Here is a 22,225-nt window from a genome sequence, read left to right as displayed (position 1 = left end):
CAAAGACAACACAGCAAATAGACACAGAGAACAGACAACCGGGTGGGGAGGGAAAGGGAGAGAAATAAATAAATAAATAAATCTTTAAAAAAAAAAGTAATTAAAAATAAATAAATAAAGGTAGTTTTGAAAACAACTGTTATTTCCATTCTTGAAATTATGTTTAAATAAAAATAGTGATATAAAGTCTTCAAAAATCAATAAAACCTGGGCACTTTATATTTCCACCAACATTCATACACTTATTATCCAAAGATATTGCTTTCATAAGTGGTAGACCCCAGAATGACAAGAAAGAAATGGTTGAAGAGATTGATTCATTAATTTTGAGAAAATGGTAACAATTTTCCCCTACATTCTTAGATAATTTTCTCAAAACTCTCCAAATTCTGAAGCCCAGAATATATGAAACAGATAATAAAACATAGGTAGCAAATTAGGAGAAACTATAAAGTACTCTTTTCCTTATATTTATAAAAACTACTACACAAATATAGATTAGATTTTTACTTTGAATCCAAAATACAGTGTTACAATGGGAAACTCTGTTGGCTGAGTCAAATAATGTTAGCTAATCTTAAATTGTAAATTTTCATATTTATTTTACCATAGCAATATTTTCACTAAATACTATTCCTTCAAATTTTGGTATATAGCCTACATTTCCTGAGTTTAAAAAATATTTCTCTGTAGGATTGTGGGAAGATGACAGAGTAGGAAACTACAGAAATCAGTCCTTCTTCTACCTAAGCAACTATTGAACAGGCAGGAACTGTCTAAATCATTCTTTTTAAAACTCCAGAGTCCCAGTGGAACACTGTAGAGTATCCAAGAAAGAGCAGGAGGAGGAGCCTAGTAAATGATGGTAAATACCAGTAAATTGCTCTCTCCATGAGGTGGTTACCATTGCCCAATCCCTACTCTCATATTAGGCAGCTGTGGGGTCTGGCCCCTGGTATAGCTTGCTGGTGCCAGAGATGGATTTAAAAATCCACTTTCTCAAGAAGAATCTGGGCCCAGGCAGACTGCTACTTTTGATTAACTATTTTGGATGGCTAGGGGCTTGGATCTGAGAATGGCCTTCATTCCAACCCACCCCAACAATGGTGGTGAAGGAAACTTCAAGAGTGTGTGCTACCTCAGAACTTCAGAGGACAGTTTGAAGGACTACATTTGCTGGGTGGGCCAAAACAAAAATGCTGTGGAAGAAGCTCTGGCACCCTTCCTGGCTCCTCCCATAACTCCTTCCCAGGGCTGTTTGGAGCTGGCCTGTGCTCCCTTTGTAAGCCCCAGATCTTGTTTTGGGAAAGACTATCTCGGAAAACTCTCTGATATGCCTCCCCCAACCCCCACCCCTGAATTTTTCCTCCAAGCAAAAGCAGCTTTAAAAACAAAACAAAACAAAACAAAACAAAACAAAAATGGTATAAGAAACAATTGAGGTAGATAGCTTGGGGCAGAGGTAGATAGCTTGGGGCTTTAAGTCTAGCAGTGGATTACAGAAGAGAGGGAGAAAGTCTGTCTCCTGAAAGTAGAGGGGGCATTCAAACTCTTGTAAATGGGAAATGCCTAGGGCCAGAACCAGACAGGAGTAGAAAAGACAGGGAGGAGCCTGCACTTTACATTCACCTTGGTTGGACCTTCCTGGCACTCAAGAGAATCTCTGTCATATCACCAGTTGGTTACAAACTCAAGAAAGAGACATCTCAGGGAATAAGTCTCAGAGTTAAAATATTAAAATGTACAGGGTGTAACATAGCTTTACAAGATGAGCAAAGAAACAGGAAATCATGGCCCATTCAAAGGAAGAAGATAAAAACCCAGGAAACATCAGTGAAAACAAACTATGGACATACTGGAGAAAGAATTTTTTAAAATGATCTTAACTTTGCTTAAGGGATGAAGGAAAACACAAAGAGAACTAAAGGATATCAAGAAAATAATGAATGAACAATATGAGAATCTAAATCAAGAGATAAAATTTTAAGAAAGAACTAAATAGAACTACTATAAATGAAGACCACAATAACTGAAATGAAAATTCCTAGAAGGATTTCAACAGAATATAATCCACAGCTAACATTCCACTTAATGGTCAAAGACTGACAGTTTTTCCTCTAAGATCAGGAATAAGGCAAAGATGACCACTGCTGCCATTGCTATTCAACATTGTACTGGAAGCTCTTGCTAGTCCAATTAGTCAAGAAAAATAAATAAAAGGCACCAAGATTGGAAAGGAAGAAGTAAGCCTCTTCCATATTTGCAAAAGATGTGATCCTATGTATGGAAAACCCTGAAAAACCACAACAAAGCTACTAGAGCTAATAAACAAATACAAGAAAGTGGTGGGATAGAAAATCAACACCCAAAAATCAGTAGTGTTTGTACACAAAAATAGTGAACAATCAGAAGAATAAATCAAGAAGAAAAAAAACCTTCATTCACAATAGCAACTAAAAGAATCAAATATCTAGAAATAAATCTAACCAAGGATGTAAAGGACTTCTACACAGAAAACAAATTGGTAAAAGAAATCAAAGAAAAAGTAAATAAATGGAAGACCAAACATTGTTAGGATGTCAATTCTATCCAAAGTGATTTATATATTCAATGCAATCCCAATCAAAATTCCAACTGCTGCCTTCTTGGCATGAATGGAAAAGCAGATCTTCAAATTTATATAGAAGGGTAAGCATTGCAATAACCAAAGCTGTCTTGATAAAGTAGAATAAAACTGGAGGACTCACACTTCCCGATATTAAAACTTATTACAATGCCACAGCAATCAAAACAGCGTGGTTCTGGCACAAGGACAGACATACATACAAGCAGAATTTAATTGAGAGTACAGAAATCAACCCTTACATTTAAGGCCAATTGTTTCTAACAATGGGGCAAAGACCACTCAATTGGAAAAAAAAATCATCTCCTTAAATGGTGCTAGGGAAACTGGATCTCCATTTGCAAAAGAATGAGGGTGGACCCAAATATCACCTCATACAAAATAAATTCAAAATGGATAATAGACCTAAATATAACAGCCAGAACTTTAAAACTCTTAGAAAACAACATAAGGAGCATCTACACATCTCTACAATGTCAAGCAATGGTTTCTTAGACTTTACACACAAAGAAGCACAAGCAACAGATGAGAAAATAGATAAAATGGACCTTTAAAATTAAAAACTTTTGAGCCTCAAAGGACTTCATCATGAAGTAAAATAGTAATCTACACAATGGGAAAAAATGTTTAGAAACCATATATCCAATAAGGTTTTAATATCCAGAATATATAAAGAAATTCTTCAACACATTAACAAAAAGAACAACCCAATTAAAAACTGGGCAGGGAAGCAGATGTGGATCAAGCGATTAGGCTCCCATCTACCAGATGGGGAGTCCCAGTTTTGGTTCCCAGGCTTCCTGGTAAAGGCAAAGTTGGCCTGTTCCACAGAGAGCTGGCCTGCGCCACCAACTGATGCAACAAAATGACACAACAAAAAAGAGACACAGAGGAAAGACAATGAGAGACACAATAAACCAGGGAACTGAGGTGGTTCAAGCAATTGGGTGCCTCTCTCCCATGTCAGAGGTCCCAGGATGGGTTCCCAGTGCCTCCTGAAGAGAAGACTAGAAAAGCAGATGCAGAAGAACGTGCACTGAATGGACACAGAGAGCAGACAGCAAGTGCAGGCAGCAGTGGGGAGGTGGAGGGATAAATAAAAAATAAAATAGGCAAAAATTTTGAACAGACATTTCTAGTAAGAAGATATACAAATGGCCAAAGGGCACATGAAAAGATGCTCAATATAATTAGCCATCAGGGATTTGCAAATAAAAACCACAATATGATACCATTTCATAACCACTAGAATGGCTACTATTAAAAAAAAACACAACAGAAATGGCAAATTTTGGAAAGGATATGGAGATATGAGAATACTGATCTGTTGCTAGTGGGACTATAAAATGGTACAAGAGCTGTAGAATATTTTGGTGTTTCCTCAGAAAGTTAATTATAGAATTATTCTGTGATCCAATAATTCTACTTCTATATATATTCCCAAAAGAATTGAAAGCAGGGATTAGAGCAGATATTTGCATGCCAATGTTTATAGCAGCATTAATCGCAATTGCCAAAAGATAGAAGCAACTCAAGTGTTCATCAGCTGATCAATGGATAGACAAAATGTGGCATATACACACAATGGACTATTATTCAGCCCTTAAAAGGAATGGGGTTTTCATGTATGCAACAAAACTTTGATGATCCCTGAAGACATCAAGTTAGTTAAACAAGCCAAGCTCAAAAGGACAAAAATGTATGAGCTCACTGATATGAAATAATTGGAATAAGCAAACTCATGGTCAGAATCTAGAAGACATGTTACCAGGGGATGGTGCAGGGGTAGGGAATAGGAAGTTATGACTTAAAATGTACAAAGTTTCTACTTTGGATGATGGAAATGGGTAATGGCAGTGTTTGTGGTAGTACAACATTGTGAAAATAATTAACAATTCTGAATTATATATCTGATTGTTAAAAGAGGAACTTTAGGTTGTATGCATGTTACTGAAATAGACATTTTTAAAAATCCATGGAATTGCCTTCAATTGTAACAAATAACACCACAGCAAAGTGTTAAGAATAGGTTGGTATAGGAGAATCCTATATTTTATGCATGATAGTTCTATAAACCTACAACTTCTCTAGAAAGGCACTCTAGTTCTTTAAAATAAAATTTTTAAAAATTTAATTGTTCTTTACATAACAGTCCCTAGCTTATCATTAAAATTTCATCTTTAGAATTTGAATGTGACTAATAATAACAAAGTACTTCTTCTAGATATGAAAAAGCAACAATCTTTACTAAATATTCAGAACTGTCATAGTTAAAACTATGATGCTATTGTTAAAGAAGTCTCCAGACAACAGAGAAAGTATCTGGAAGACTATCAGTAAGATGTTCTTCATCTTATTTTTGTTAATCAACCAAGTATGGCTGGGCTATAATCAGGATGTGGTAGCATTATATCAGATGTGTAGAGTCATAAGAAGCATCATTCAAAATTCATGATTCCTAGAAATATCTAAAAGTTTACTATTCTGTTTCTTCCAATAAGTAATTAAAGTGTTTGGAAAAAGTTACTTGAACTTTGCAGACTGAAGTCCTTTTCTGTGTGGTATTAGAAGGCAAGTGCTTTATTTGTTTTTAAAGAAACAAAAAGAATGAAAATGTAAAAGAAAGTAGTAAAGAGCTTCGCATCTTTTTGCTTCCCTCTAGGCCCTGTACCCCTTATTGTAGAAAGTACCAAAAACAATACCCTTCCCAAGGCTCATGATATATGCTTTTCCCTGCTTCATTTGAGCATCTGGCACACAGCACACCTGAAATCACTAGGGAGAACAATGTCAACATATTTTGAAGAATGTGCTCAATCCTGGAAGACAGATCATGAGATTACAAAGATGCCACTGTCTCTATTAACTTCAATAAGAGGATTAACAAAAACCAACTTTTCTCTAAATCAACTGCTATGAAAGAGGGCGAGGCATTTATTCTTAATATTACAGGATACAGAGCACAACAGTGCATTATTGGAATGACTTCAGCCAAGAAAGTGATTTAACAATTTGTAAGAAAGAACAATAAAAATGCCTACTGAAGTCACTAAATCAGAAATCAATGCATATTTTCTTAATGTTAGATCTAATAGTCACAGTTTACTTTCTAAGGGAAATTCGTGAAGATATCACTATACCAAAGAGAGCACAGGGATAGAGCCATTTGAAATAGGTCTGTTACTGCTTAAAGAAATTGACTCCAATCTCAATGGATGTAGAAAAGGCCTATAGAAATAGAGGAAAGATAAAAGAAATGCAGAAGCAAATATTAAACTATGTTTCCTAGAAAGAAGGTGAATGCCATAAACGATACCATCCAAAGGCCATATTGTTGCTTTCCAGTAGCTGCTATTGACTGACATAGAATTACGTAAAGCAAATACGTAAATAAATGGGTTGGCCAGTACAGAGCTGTGGACACTGGTTAACAGAGCATTAGGTAGAAAATAACATTTTTGCTCAATATTATATTCTAGGTTATACATTGTATTTTATTTAATCCCTATAATAACACCACTATGTCTGTATTATGAACTCATTTCCAGGAGGGGGGAACTGTGTTCCTAGAGAGGATATTTTGCACTATAAAAACTAGTTAGTGGGAAACGGACTTGGTCCTGTGGTTAGGACGTCCGTCTACCACATGGGAGGTCCACGGTTCACATCCCGAGCCTCCTTGACCCCTGTGGAACTGGCCCATGCACAGTGCTGATGCGCGCAAGGAGTGCTGTGCCACGCAGGGGTGTCCCCCGCGTAGGGAAGCCCCACGCACAAAGAGAGCCACCCCAGCGTGAAAGAAAGTGCAGCCTGCCTAAGAGTGGCGCCACCCACATGGAGAGCTGACATAACAAGATGATGTAACAAAAAGAGACACAGTTTCCCGTGCCGCTGAGAACAACAGAAGCGGACAAAGAAACAAGGTGCAGCAAATAAACCCAGAGAACAGACATTTGGGGTGGGGGGTGGGGGCAAGATAAATAAATAAGTAAATCTTAAAAAAAAAAATCTAGTAAGTTAAGAACCATGGTGGTTTGAACATGAATGTCCATTAGAGATGGCTAATAATAGCAAGATCGACTGATTTCTACTCATAGTAATAATTTGACAATTGTCAAGAAATCCGTTTTTGCTGTCCAATAAGACACATTGATAGAAAGTAAAAACTACAAAAAAATTAATAAAAATAAAATAGTATCTCCTTTAAGAGGACACTCCTGCCAAGCTCTGGTCCAGGTCAATGGGCTGCAGAGTAAAATGAGTGCAGCTAACCTATAAATGGTCTGAAGGTTTAACGGGCCACAAATGTCACTATCACTTCTGTTTTAGTTATTTTTTTGTATTCTCAGTTTAATCAGTCATCTTTGAGTAATATTCAACTTTGGCGGGGGAGGATTCCAACAAAAAGAATCCATTCTGTCCACCAGCATTGAAGTGCAGCATCTGGGTGTGAAAAGGACATCATTTAGCAATGTATATAAGAAGGTGCTACATGGTAATCAGTCATAAACACAGCAAGGAGAGGAAGTACTGAAAGGACACCCAGCAACAAAGTGCTGGAGGAAATGACAGACCCAGACAACCCTGAAGGAATCCAACACCAGATGTCCTAGGCAGAGGAAGCCTCTGAAGGAAAGGCTGTCCGGAACAGGGACAGGTTCTTCATCTGCAGCTTCTGCCACAAACCAAGACAGCCTGCATAATTTTATGTGCTCTGCAAGGAACTGCAAGTCAAGTTTCAGGCTAGTCAGTAACCATCTCTCTGTGCATAACAGACATGTTAAATTTGATTACTATGAAGATGAGGCATGCTTAAGTTTGCATATATAATCTGAAGCCTGTTGATGGTCTTTTGAAAAATAACACCCAATCTCAGCCACAAATCCCCAAACTCTCAGCAAAGAAATGGCTCTAGTAATAGATACTATGACATAAATGCTGCATAGATTCTTAGGGTTTCTTGAAATAGAAAGATAGAGCTGATTAGTCTGAGAATACTGCTCTGATTTTTCTAGCATCTCTTCCTACCACATCAACGCCTCATCCTCCTTATGCATCCACCAGAGAGAGAATCAATGTAGTGCTCACAAGATCATTTGTAACCATCAATGAAAATTAAACCAGCTTGGTGAGCACTGTATTTGCCAAGGGTCCTCAGTTTTCAATGATTTCCATCATAATGAAACCTCCTTTTGTTGCTAAAGTGTGGATGCTCCAATAACATTTTTGGAAAATTATTGCTCTGGAGACAGTTTAAGATCTCTTTGTATAAACCAAAGTCATTAGGAGCAAATGAAAAAGCTCATTTGTTTGTAAAACATGAGCTAAAAAACCACAAAGCCCATAGTTTATGAACAGTACAAATGAGTCCTGTGAGACTCTTGCTATCAGGGTTCAGGGAGGGAGAGCCTCTCCTCTTGAACATGAAAACTGTTTATGAAAATGTGGATATCCTCACAGTCATTTCTCTTTAACATCTGCCTCAGAAGTAAATATTTTAAGGGAAATTTTATTATCAGGGAAAGGAAACTTCTTTTTTTGCCTGGGTATATAACTCTATTTCCATGGCATACATGAATGACAAGTGTAAGATAGCCTTTCCTAGCCACCTTTACACAAGATGCATGGAGTAAGGATTAGCCAAAGTGCCTTTATCTTTTCTAGGGTGCTAACACTGCAGAAATTATTACCTAATTAGTGTAGCATGTACTATACTTTTTATTCCATTCTCACTTTAAATAGGATTATGGTAGAGTTCATTTGTATGATAAAAGTTTAAAAGCAGATAAGTTCAGCATATCATTTTGAAAGAATTACCTTAGTAATTTCAGTGATATATTTAACCTTATTTATCTTGCCAAAAGCAATGGTTCAAAAGCCAAATGCTTTGGACTAGAAGTTAAAAAATTAAGAATATGGAAAATATAAAGACATAAATCTTTCAGGAAAACTTATTTTGCCTAGTTACATAATTAATGATAGAATAGGACTAATGCTTTAAATAATTAATTGATACTTTAGTTATTAAACAAATTAAAATTGTGATATAATTTAAATATTTGTAAGCTAGGATGGTAAATTTGGATAAATAATTAAGAAAAGTTCCAAAGATTTTAATATGGAAAATTCACTGCTGCATTGTTTTTTAAGGTAAAAAACCAAGATTCATCCAAAATATCAAAAGGAGGGGACTGGTTTATTAATGAAGGAATAAGTAGCAACTAAGAATGATATCATAGAAGAATACTTAATGATATGGTAAAATATATTATTAAAGACCAACTATAGCAGCAGTGTGTTGATTTTTTCTTTTAGGATAAAAGCATAATATATATATGTTCTTAGGGAAAAAGACTGAAAGGATAAAAATGGAAAAAATGAACAATCACCACCTCTGGGTTGGAGATTATGAGTAACTAGTCTTTCTTTATTTAAATCATGTATTTAACATATAATAATTTAATAATTTTTAAATTATTACTTTGCAAATAAGATAAATTACAGTAATAAAGATAAAATTCTATTACTATTGGAATAAAATCAGGTATATTCTGATATCTAAAAATGTTATTTAATAACAAAATAATTGTGATGATGAATTTATAATATCTTCTAGAGGAACAGGAAATAAAATCACACTATTTTAAAATATAAATTTTCATGCTTAATTATGATAGGGGTCTATTTCTAAGCAGGTTTTCAGTAGACCTAATGCAGCCAGTACCTCCCTCTAGGACTGTGCAAAGACAAGGTCATGCTTTGGGCTTCATTTTTCATCCTAACTGTAGAGGGATAAAGTATATGAGTTCTAAGGTACCTTTCTGCTCAGTTATACAAGATTCTTTTCATTAGCAATTGTATTAACATTGAATATGTGGGTTTAATTATTTTCAAAGACAATGAAAAACATTTCTCAAATTGCTAGCCTCTTTAAGAATACCTCTTTCTTCAGTGGTACTCCACTTGCTATTGCTCTTTTATGTGGACTACCATTTAATTAGTCCTATTTAATTAATTTACTTGAAGGATAATTGGCCTACTCTAAAAATTAAAAGACAGCCTTAGTTGAGGTTTCCTTGCCAACACTCTGAATCTTGTTCTGCCTTATAAATGCTTGTAATCTTACCTCTTCCAGGACAGTCTTTAACTTTGTAATATCAGAATGAAAAATAACCTGCATTTATCAAAGACTTTCCAGTTCATACTATCCCTGCCCAATCTTTCATTCTACCCAGTCTTTAGTCCCTTGGCTGCTTCTAAGAAAGCCATCTTGAATGAAACTTAAAGCTCTTTGCAATGAATATATGAATTTTTATACCTATGTGTCTGTTTCTTCATCTGTAAAATGGGGATAGTAATCCTTTGTAGGTTGTTACAGTGATTAAATGAGATAATGTTTATCCCATATTTATCGCAGTTTCTGGCACATGTCAAAGGCTCAGTATGGACTCTTCTACACAATGTTTACATAGAAAATTGTCTCAGTAAGTGTTAAGACTCCCCTCATACTCACCATTATTCTTTTCTTTTGAAGTACTGGGGTACAGGGATTGAATCCAGGAAGTTAGTGTTCATCCACTGAGCTACATCTGAGGAGCTGTTTTTTTTTGTTGGTTTTGCCTGTTGTTTGTTTGTTTGTTTTTAAGGTGGCATCAGAACCAAACCCGGAACCTCCTATGTGGGAAGCAGGCACTCAACTGCTTAAGCCACATCTGCTCTCCATTATTATTAGGAGGAAGTGATAATCAATATTCTTATAGTTTCTCAAACTAGTACTGTTTGTGCCAAAAAGAAGAAATGACATTTTCAGACACTCTCTCTATAAGTAAATGAAACATGGCTGACAATGAATCTTGAATTTAAGGCATGACAGTAAAATACACATTTTATAATTCCTCCTAACTTTACTGTTGTATTTGTCAACCAAATATGCCACTGAATTCATGTAAATCCTGGCACCCAGAGGAATATTGTGTTTTAGTGTCTCTACAATGCCTCCTTGCAAAGGAAGAACAGAATCCTATGTAAAGTGTGCAGTCAGTGACCAGTGGAAGGGATGCTATGTTTCCAGGGAGTCTGCTCACTTGTGCCCAAAGAGTATTTGCTCATTCCCATTGAACCTTAAGTATAATGAAAAGGAAAACTAAAATGTCAGAACAAAGAAAATTGCATGTCCCTTTGGACCTCAAAAAATAGAGTTGGAAAAATTTAGTGGAGAGTAGATTATTTATGTTTTAAATTATCTGAATGTGGTCCAAAATGATACTCGATAGCTTTTTATATTTTAATTTTGCATGTTTGCCGAAAGGCATACACTGCACTTTCTATATAAAAGGAAAAGGATTGCTCAGGGGGTAATCATTTTAACATTTAACATTCCGCATTTATCAGAAGATTGTTTTAGGATAAAACAGTCTTTTGGGGTGGTTTTTAAAATTCAAGTGTGTGAACTTTGAATGGGGCAAGAATTAAGGTGAAATAAATAAAATGATGTCTTAAACTTCAATACAATATATAAAGTAGCTATTATTTCTATCATTCACTGAACTGGTTGGGAAGGGAAAGGGGTGTTTGGGTTAAATATCTGGTCTATGAGACTATTTTATCAAATATAGTTGCTAAGACACAAAACCATAAGAAATGGGGTGACTCAGACAACATTAAAGACACAGGACAAAAAGAGACTCAAAGAATGGGTAGAAAGACAAAGAATATGAGGAGAAATATAGAGAAAGGGCAAAAAATGCAGAGTGATTATGACAAAGAAAGGCATGACAAAGACCACAAAAGGTAGAAAAGAAAAAAACAAGCAAATAAATTGGAAGGGAATTTATGAGTTGTCTAAAATTTCTTTGGCCTGGATTTAACCATATGCTATTTAAAAGCCTAGAAGACTATTATTTTAACAGCAAATTTCTCAGACTCCTTATGACTTTGTTACTTTATATCCAAAATCAACTATACCCATAAATGCTCAAAACAAAATAACAACAAAAAACACCAAAATGCTTTATAACAAAAATAGAAAAATTAAGATATCTATGATGACTCACTCTAAAAAGTGAGCAACAAGCTGCTAATATAAATAGCTCTAACAGCAAAATATAATTTTAAACTTAAGAGATATACAGTTGCGGCACAAGTTGTGAAATGACTGATAAATTGCCCTATCTATTTATAGATGCCTGTGTGAAAAACGAAATAAAATGTTTTCCTGGTAATCCAAGTACCTTATCCATGGCTTCTTAGCTCATCTCTTCTACACTGATCTGTGAATAGTTAAGCTGCTTCTTCACTCAGCTCTGGTCAGGACACTGTAAATCTAAGTGTCTGCTATGATATAAAGCCTAAATACATCAAGAAATATTAATGGTGTTGTCTGAATCACAACAATTAGGAATCAGTACTTTAGGTTAACTGCTAAGATGAAAGATAAATGATGGGAATGGCACATTAGATACAAGAGCAAATAATAAAAACATTGTTCTCATTCAGATCATACCCCTGGCCCAGTTGTCTATGAAAACTCCTCTGGATTTTATTAGCCTCTTCCTAGACAAATAATGTTTGTTTCCTAAGGAATAATTTATAGCAACACTCATCATCTTTTGTATTCTTCATACAAAGGTTGAAAATTACACAGATTTATTGTATCCATCAAAGTACTATATCTATAAATATGAGTGAGGGTTCTGTGCAAATGCAATTTACCTTCATCTTTAATGCACTGCCAAGGTCACTGACTGAGGTTAACAAGGCTGATTCTCTAGCGTGAGAAGAATTTACTGTGGCAATTTGGGTAATTTTTTAGGCATAACTACTATGCTGCCATGAGTAGGGAATGAGTAATGTATTTTTTTTCTCACTTGAAAGATCATCAACCATTACTATATTTTATTTTGGCTAAAGTCATTTTTGCTATTTATGTGTAACTTTGGAAGTATATTTATATTGCCCAGATTCTTCAGTTTTACTTGATATCATCACTATATAAGAAGATGCTGTACCTTTTGAAAATAGAGAAGTGTTTTTAATCATATCAAATCTGGAAACTACAATAACTTTGCTGAAATATACTTTTGATCCTCCTGTTAACTTTTTATGCGAAAGACAGTGAAGTCCATGACAAACTGCAAACATTTGTGTATGTTTCAAAGAATAAGAATTTATATATTAGATTTTATAAAGAATACTCACTTAAAAATTGTTAGAAGACATATAGTCCTGTTATGGGAGGCAATGAAAAATTATTAAAAACAAAAGTGGCCATGGTGGCTGCTGAAGGTGGGGAGAGGGAAGAAGAGATGTGATGTGGGGCATTTTCAGGTTTTGGAGTTGTCCTGGGTGTTACTGCAGGGACAGTTACTGGACATTGTATGTCCTCCCATGGCCCACAGGGTGGATTGGGGGAGAGTGCAAACTATAATATGGACCACTGACCATGTGGTGCAGCTGTGCTCAGAGATGTACTCACCAAGTGCAATGAATGTCCCATGATGATTGAGGAGGTTGTTGTTATGGGAGGAGTGGGGTGAGGGGTGCGGGGAATATATGGAGACCTCATATTTTTTTAATGTAACATTAAAAATAAATAAAGACAAAGAAATTTTAAAAAAAGAAAAATTTATTAAAAACAAAACAAAACCACCTGAGTTCTCAGTGGGATGAAAAGTGGAATGGCATGAGTGAAGGAAAAAAATTACAAAAGAGGCTAAAAGGCATATTTTCTATTGGGAGATTACATAACTGAGAAAAATATATACTTTAGAAGAGTCAACACAAGTCATTATTTTGTAAAATAGCTAAAATATTACAAATGTATGAATGTACATGTAAGTCATAGGTAATGGTTATAGCATTACATGTGTATGAAAAGAATGAGAAAACACAGCATGCATTGAATCCTGCACTGCATATTTCAGGATAAAATCAGCAAGTTTTATTTATATATGAAAATAAAATAGAATGCACTTTAATTTTTTTCTATTTGAAAATTTATATATATACACACACACACATATAAACTGAAATCATTAGAAAAAGAAACCCTTTAGAAATACTTAAATGTGAAAAGATTCTGAAAAATGAGGACAGCCTCTTTATTGTGAATTTTAGAAATATGATACATATTATTCTATCTTCATGCCAGGGACCACTTCTGTGCATTTGTTGTCCTACACAACTAAGAAAATGTATTATGATGACTGATCATTAAAATTTTGTTTGAATTTGGTGAAGAACAAGTGGGAACTTTCTCTTCAATATTCTTTTTTTTTTTTTTTTTTTCCTTTCCTGGGTGAAAATCTTAAGAAAGGCCAGAAAAAGTTTCTGAAATTTAAAAGTTTAACTAGTAATCTGTAGCACTCCCTGATATTCCATCAAAGGAAACAATCCAAAAATGTTGACTCTAAAACAAGTTTTGAATATAAGACAGAGGCTGAAGGTGTGTGTATGTACTTTTAATTTTCCTGTTATTTCCCAGAAACTACAAGCTATGAAAGTTCTTACTCTCTCACCTTTCAGATATTTTATAATATATATCACAACAACAAAAATGGATACTTATGGAACACTTTTTATCTATAGGCATCCCGATGTCATATAAGTTTTATCACACTATCATAGAAGCAAGACTAACATAAATTATTTTCATTTCATAGGTATGAGGCTTGAGATAGAAGGAATTATATGCATGGAACCAGTCCTAAGCCTAATCACAAGGAGGAAAATAAGAAAAAATGAAATATTATCAGTGTTGTTGAAGAGATCCCCTCAATGATAACAGAAACATATTATTTGAAGAAAATGTGGAGGAAATATCTTGGATATCAGGGTTGACAGGTATTGCAAAGAGCCTTATACTCAGTGAATCTGAATCTTTCAGTATAATCTACTCTGTGAATAAGTAAGAATGTTTTGGAAGCTGTAAATATTTTTGTTGGCTATTCAGTTTTAGCCTGGTAAATAATAATGACTATACTTGTAAGGTTAATCAGCATTTCTCTCTGAGTTACCCATGTAAATCTGTATTCACTTAGTCTTTGTACTGTGATAAACAGGCAGTTAAAATGGAGCTTCTATCACTGATCAATAGGTATGTATTTTGGTAGATGATACAAAAGTCAATAGTATTATACCTCAAATTGGTATATTAGGCAAATAATATTAGCATGATAGGAAAATTACTATGGCAGAAATGGGGAAAAACCAAATGACTTTGAACAGAAAAAAAAAATGAAATTGAGTCACCTTAAAAAGTATACTTGTGTAAAACTTAAAATACCTTGAAAATATACTAATGACTGTTGTACATAGCTAGTAATGTAAATTTTTTTAAAAAGAACAAAATGTCAGGTCCCAAAGTGGGAAAAGGAAAACAAGTGCATGATTATTTCTATATTTTAAATTATGCTTTAAAAACATTAATGCATTTAGATTAAAAACCAAATGTGCCCATAAGAAAACATAGAGAAATATGCACTTGCTGGGATTATATTAGCTGTGGAGGCTAAAATTTGTCTTTGTATTAAAGTCCTTGTTATACAAGAATGTAAATTAAAATATACATGGATCAGTTAGTCCCTCAACTGGAGCATTCAAATATTAATCACTTTATGGACTGAACTGAGGTTCATAAGGTGATAATATTGAATTCTTTTATGACAATGAAAATGGTACAGTTAGGTGATTCCAGAGAAACCTGGGGGAAATGAGGATAATGAAGGCCTCTTCTCTATTCAGGTGTAGCTACTTCTTAAGTAATCTTATGCATGAAGATTTGTGTTTGTACAAATGGTAAGTCAGGTAGTGATTACTGTCTATGAATGAGGTTTCCAGTTTGAAGAAAGAATTCACAATAAGATTAATTCAGATAGTAATCACACTTTGCCCATTTCATACATTATTTTCTTCTACATACTTCTATTTGGTAATGTATACTCATATCAGAATAGATATCCCCTAAAACTTTGATGAAGGAGCAAAAAATCAATTAACTGGGATTTTTTTACTGTTCTCAGCAAATATAGGCAAAACAAACTGATTAAGTAGAAAAAAAAGATCATTTTACAAAACTTTCCGGAGGATGTTCTTGAGTCAGGACAGATTCTGCCCAATCAGCTAAACATTTTAAAGGTGCCAAGACTTTATCTTGAGAAATGATGTTGAAGAGGAAGACTATTTTTACATGCTGCTCCTTCTGATTAAAACCTTCTTTCCCACTTTGTCTAGTGAACACATATCTTTTCTGCAGACCTTGGGTCAGTTGTCACTCTGCAGGAAAGTCACCTCAGCGGCAAGCAAATTACCCTTTTCTTGTATAACTCCCTTTTGGATTCTCATCATATTTACAATCTTACATCACTTGCATGCTCCCTGATTAAAATCAGTCTGCCTTATTAGACTGTAAACTTTAGAAAGGCAGGGACCTGTGACCTTTTGTTCACCAGTGGACACCAGTTACCTTCTAGCCTGGTGTCTGGCATGTGGATGAGTCCAAGGGTATATTTGGTACATGAGTCAAATATTGTAAGAATTGGAATGAGTGCTTATTACCCAGGAAGGAAGACAAGTATATCGATAATTTATTTTTGAGATAGAGCTGAGAGTTAAAAAGAAACATGACTATGAATCAGCTATCCTGTTGCCTGAATGCAGATTGATGAATCTGGCCCTGAAACACGGCAACTGGTCATGATAAAGATCTTGTTTTTCAGCACAACACTATGGAGGGATAAATTGATAATAAATTGTCTATGATGATGATGGTTTTGATGTTAATTGTGAATTATGCCAGAAGTTCTCATTTTACTTTCCACTTTAAAGATTCTCATGGGCAAATTCTAAGTCACAGAGCTGGCAACAATGTACAATGAGGTGACGTGCCACAACTTCTGAAATATAAATTTTCTGGGGCATAAAAGGGAGAGAAAGAAAGTGATTATTCCTTCAGTTTTTTCAAATGCAGTGAAGTGAAAAATATGCCCTCAAGTTTTGCACTGGAGAAATATAAAAGGACTTTTTAAATATGCATTACAAATATTCAAGAAGTTAATCACTGTATTTTTCCCCTCAATATTGATGGGACAGTTACGAAGAACGTTTAGGGTAGAATTCTCACCCAGGGTAAAATAAGAAGGGATGTGTACAATTCTCTATTAGCTGTGTCCCATACTGTGCACAGTGTGAAATAAGGAACTAGTCAAACAAAATTACAGTGTAAGATGCTATATTACTTCACAAGCAAATAAAATGTGAACAACTCAAAGTACAGCTCAATCAGTGTTAACCTACTTAATCCACTGAGAATATAACTATCTATTAAAGCAACCTCCCTAAGCACTTAAAAATTAAAAATTAAATAACATCTGATATTCTGACAAATAACAGTTTCTATGCCAGGTGAAGGTAGGAGGCAAAAAGATGCATAACTTGATGTGGCTAACATTCTAAAATACTTTAAGTAAAATACTTAAACACATGTGAGAAAATAATGAAACCGCTTTTGAAACTAAGTTATAAACTGCCTATTTTATAACACAAAATAGCATGCCAAAAAGTTGTATTTTAAAAGGAAATGAGTAAAAATGAGGCATATGACATCTCTAAGGCAAAAATTCTTAGAACACATCTTTTTATATACCTATATCTATTGGCATATCTATTTCTTTAAAAAATAGATATAACTATTTAGAGTCATAAATAAAGTCACTTATGTGGAAAGAATCAACAGTAAGTGAGAAATAAGTACAGGCTTATGAAAATTGATAGGGGAAAATAACAACTAGAATAATAATGCTTTCAATGTTCATCTTTGAGGGCCTCAACCATGTCTGGCTTATACCCAGCTACAACATGCAGTAATTTCTCACTTCTTGGGTCTGAACCTTTCTTCTTACCCTATATTCTGTCTCGGACCAGCTCATATCCCTCTTCCATTTCCACCCACATCCTAGTGTAGTGGTCTTCAGACTGAGGTCTTATACCTGTGGAAGCAAAGGAACACTTTCCAAGGAGTCCCGAAGGAGACTGGTAGTGTTACAGGAATACTTTCCAAATCCACAACTTCCACATGAACACACTTTCATAAATGTCCTTCTACCACCTTCTCCCACTTTGCAGGAGAAAAGTCTATTTCTCACTCATACTGCATCTTCCTATGGTGCATTGTAGTGCAGTATCCAAAAAAGGGAGAAAATTCTAAATATTGGTGTTGGTATTCAGAAAACGTTTTTTCTGTTTTTTTTTTAATCTTGATTTCCATAAAATATGAAGAAGTGCATAATGAAGTTGCCAGGTGATAATTTTAAAAATTTTGATGACGGATCACTATGTGATTTTTGGCTCAAAATTTAGAAAGATTTTGAAGAATTGTGTAACATTTCTATAAGTAAACACTTTCCACTCCCGTCTATTTATTTTTATATATAAGATTTTCTGGTACTCTAAAATAGAAATAGGAATAGAGTTGATGGTGAAACATATTTCATTCTAGCATTAAATAATTTTTATTTGCAAATATATAAACTAATTGAAAAAATCCAATATCCTTTTTTAGTTTTATGTTTAACAACTTTTATTTTGGAAATTATTTGTCAATATGTACAACATAGTTATGTTGATTGGATCAGTTATAGCCTAGTAATAATTGTAATGATAACTCAATTTAGATGAAAAGTTTAAAACAAGGTCTGATGATCACATGAAACGAACTTTTAAATATGTGTGTGTGTTTGAATAGAAATGTGGTAGAGTGACTAAAAAGATTTTAAAGCAAAAATACATAATATTAGGATACAATGCTGGGGTGAGGGAGGAATAATGTAAAATCTGTGGCTATTAAATAAGTACATAATTATATTTTTAAATGGCTAATGGTCAGTTTAAAATAGTTATGATGATTAGATTCTTTTGGATATATTTAGAGGCCTTGAAAGAATTTTATTTAAAGATGTTAAAGTTAAATCTTTGCAATATTTAAATGTATAATGGAATATATTAGAATTTTAGATGTACACTAAAATTATTATCTCAGGAGATACAAGTGCATACAAGGTTGAGCCCTAGTGAATTTCTCTAGTGATTTGTCCTTATTGCCTTCCTTTCTCTTGTTCCCTCATTACTCTTCCTCAAGAATGTTCCAATCTGTCCATTTATGTCTATCTCCATTTCAGCTCTCTAGGCCGATAATTTTTCCTGATCTGGTCAAATTCCTATATGACGGTCTCTCAGAACACTAAATAATTCTCTATGACTGTAGTCATCCAAATTTCATATTTAGATTTGTGAGATTATTTTGAACAACTTCTGTCTACTGTCCCACCTCAACCAATGTGTAAGGGCAGGAAAAATGTATACTCGATGCCTGGCATGTAACAAAGGCTAAAATTAAGTTAGTTGAATGAATGAATGGTGCAAGTGTCTACCTGGTGCCTGACATGTAATAGTTGCTCAATATGTATTTACTGAATGCATAAAAAAATGAACATATATCCTTTGATTATATAATTAAAAGAGAGCCAAAGAGTGTACTTTTGTGGGTAAACTCTATGATTTATTTTCATGAAAGGTGAGCATAGACTTTTGCACCATTGAAGCTGAAGCAAATACTGGAGATTTGGGAAGAAAGGGTGGGCAATACCCTGCTTTAGAAACAAGCTTAAGATTTTGAGAAGTTTAATGACTTGTCTAAAGCCACAGCTATTTAATGGCAAAATTAGGAACAAACCTGATTCCTTTCCCCAGATCATGGGATATCTGAGAAACCCTGTCCTTTCTCTTTCTCTGAACAGACTTTGCAATGGTTTTACTTATCTGCAAAATGTTTATGCCAGTAATTGAACACTTAAATGGCAGGTTTGGCTGGTATAAGAAGTTGAGCTTATAAAAATTTATAGTGGGTCAATTTATAGTGATAAGAATAGAAAAACTCAGAGAAAAGAACAGAGAGAATAGGACCACAGTGACTTGGAAACATGGACAATACAGTAAGAACTGCATTTGGGGAAAAGAAAACCTGAAGTTTCTACACCACACATTACACACACCAGAATGGAAAGAGCCCTTTGTCCCTCCAACTTTACATTCTCACACAAGAAAACACTGATGAACAGGGAGCAGATACAAAGGAAAAGAGCTTATCTGAAGCTCTCTACCTTTTGAGAAAAGATGAGCAAAGGCTGATGTGATAGGTGCCAAAAATAGCAACTGATTAAGGAGAGCAAGGAGGGAAAAGTAACATTTACCTGAAAGCCAAGAAAAGAAGTATTTCTTAAGCTAGGGGGAAAGACAAATGCCCCATTCTCCTAACTGAGAATCTCTACTGTGATATTTCCTTTTATATTTCATGTAACAAGGAATATTTTGATAAACCTAAAACCTTACAGTGGATGAAGGCATTGAATAAACATTACAATCTCTACTTTCCATTTAAAATTCACACTGTCCATCCAATACATCAGAGTAATCAAAACAAGTAGGGGGAAGGATAACAAGCGAGATGGTGGCAGAGAAAGGAGCTCCTAGACTTGGCTTCTGCTACAAGGCAGTTAGTAATCACCCAGAGCTATCTAAAGCACCTGTTTGGGGGCTCCAAGAGACCAGAAGAGTATCCTGCAACATCCTTGAAAGAATAGAAAAAGTAGAGAGCCCATCTGCAGAGAAGATTAATCAGTAGAACACTCCATGCCACAGAAGCCAGTGCCCATCCTCCACTGGTGGCACAAGCTACCTTAGGAACTATTCCAAATTTCAAATTGGAAGCTCCACTTCCAAAAAATGGGGGAGGAAGAGACAGTTGGGCACCAATTTCAACTGCTGACTAGTAAATCCAGCAGGTTAAAGTATAATCCTAAGAACAGCTCAAGTTTGAAAATGTCCAAGTCAAGGAGGCCAGTAGCCATAATTTTAATTCCACCCCTGGCACAAGGGGAAGTGGAGTGGTCTGAAAATCACAGTGCTGGTAGGGACTGGCTTCTTCCCATCCAGATCAGATTGCAGCTCTAGCACAAGCCCAGGCCCACCTCTGTCAGGGAGGAAGCTGGGGGGACCTGTGCCAGTCTCTCCGGGAAAACAGAGGCCATACTGTGGAGGCTATGCAAGTCACCTCAGGAGCTATTTTTCTGGCTAGAATTGAAAGTTCCATTTCCTAAAAACAGGGGAGGAAGAGATGGTTGGCCACCAATTTCAGCTACTGTTTAGTAAATACAGCTGGCTAAAGTATAACCCTAAGGACAGCTCAAGTTTGAAAATGACTGAGTTAGAAAGAGGCTGGTAGCCATCTGTATTAGTCAGCTAAAGGGGTGCTGATGCAAAATACCAGATATTGGTTGGTTTTTATAAAGGGTATTTATTTGGGGTGGGAGCTTACAGATACCAGGCCATAAAGCATAAGTTACTTCCCTCACCAAAGTCTATGTTCACATGTTGGAGCAAGATGGCTGCCAACATCTGTGAGGGTTCAGGCTTCCTGGGTTCCTCTAGGCTCAGTTTCTCTGTTTCCTCCACAAGGCCAGCTATAGACTATGTGGCTCTCTAGACTTTGCCTCTCTCCACAAAGTCAGCTGTAGACTATCAGGTGAAAGGCTCTGTCTCACTCTCTGGGGTTTCTGCCATGTCTAAAGAGCCATCTCTATTCCTCTCTGTTCTTCTCCTAGCTCAGGTCCTCTCTTCCTAGGGCTTCCTTCTCTTTCCTCTGTGTGCTGACTTCCTGGGGCTCCAGCTTAAGATTCCAGCATCAAACTCCAACATCAAAAATCCTCGACTCTGTCCTTTGCCATGTCTTTTTATCTGTGAGTCCCACCCAACAAGGAGTGGGGACACAACACCCTAATGATGTGCTCCAATCAAAGCCCTGATCATAACTTAATCAAGCCCAGGTATAGACCAGATTACAAACATAATCCAATATCTATTTTTGGAATTCATATAACCATATCAACTGCGACACCACCATTTTTACTCCACCCCTAGCATGAGAGGAAGCCAGGCTGACTGAAAATCACAATGATGGTAGAGACTGGTTTCTTTCACCCAGATTGGCCTGCAGTCCTAGCTTAGGCTTCAGCCCCCACTCTAGCAAGGAAGAAGCTGGCAGGCCCTGGATCAGCCTCTCCAGGTAACTGCAGGTATATTCAGGTAGCACAGACTGAGTAGTTGGAAGTCTACCAGAACAACTGCTGTCATTTTGACCTACACAGAATAGATTGCTGCCCACACCTGCAGCTCCATCCCTGCCCTAGGTAGGAGAGAAAGGGACATGAAGCTTCATCAGTCTCTCTGGGCAATTACAGTCTAGGCCTGCACCACTTGGATTATTACACACAGCTGTGGTTCTGTCCTGACCCCTGGCAAAGGAGAAAATTGGAAAAAGCTTCATTTGTCCCTGGGGCAATGTGGGAAGCTTGAGCCTCCACAGCTTACAGCATCAACTACATTCTTGGTTACACAAACAGCAAGGGAAAAAGGGCAAGAAAGCCCTAAACTAAAGAGAGAAACTGTACCCAAATAAATACTCTGGTAAGGCAAATGCCAAGACACCAAAAAAAAATTGCAATCAACACCAAGAAACAGGAAGATATGGCCCAATTAAAGGAAAAAGATAAG

At 35.6% G+C, this 22,225-nt stretch overlaps 1 protein-coding gene across 3 annotated transcripts in view; it reads right to left on the bottom strand.

Annotated features, from left to right (window-relative positions):
• Positions 1-22,225, bottom strand: part of TRHDE (thyrotropin releasing hormone degrading enzyme) — a 391,431-nt gene that overhangs the window by 14,775 nt on the left and 354,431 nt on the right. The gene's annotated exons all lie outside the window — the stretch shown is intronic.

Source organism: Dasypus novemcinctus, chromosome 12 (genome assembly GCF_030445035.2).
Source record: "Dasypus novemcinctus isolate mDasNov1 chromosome 12, mDasNov1.1.hap2, whole genome shotgun sequence".
NCBI classification, from domain to species: Eukaryota; Metazoa; Chordata; class Mammalia; order Cingulata; family Dasypodidae; genus Dasypus; species Dasypus novemcinctus.
The sequence above is the reverse complement of the archived record's forward strand: the minus strand, read 5'-3'. Positions and strand labels throughout refer to the sequence as shown.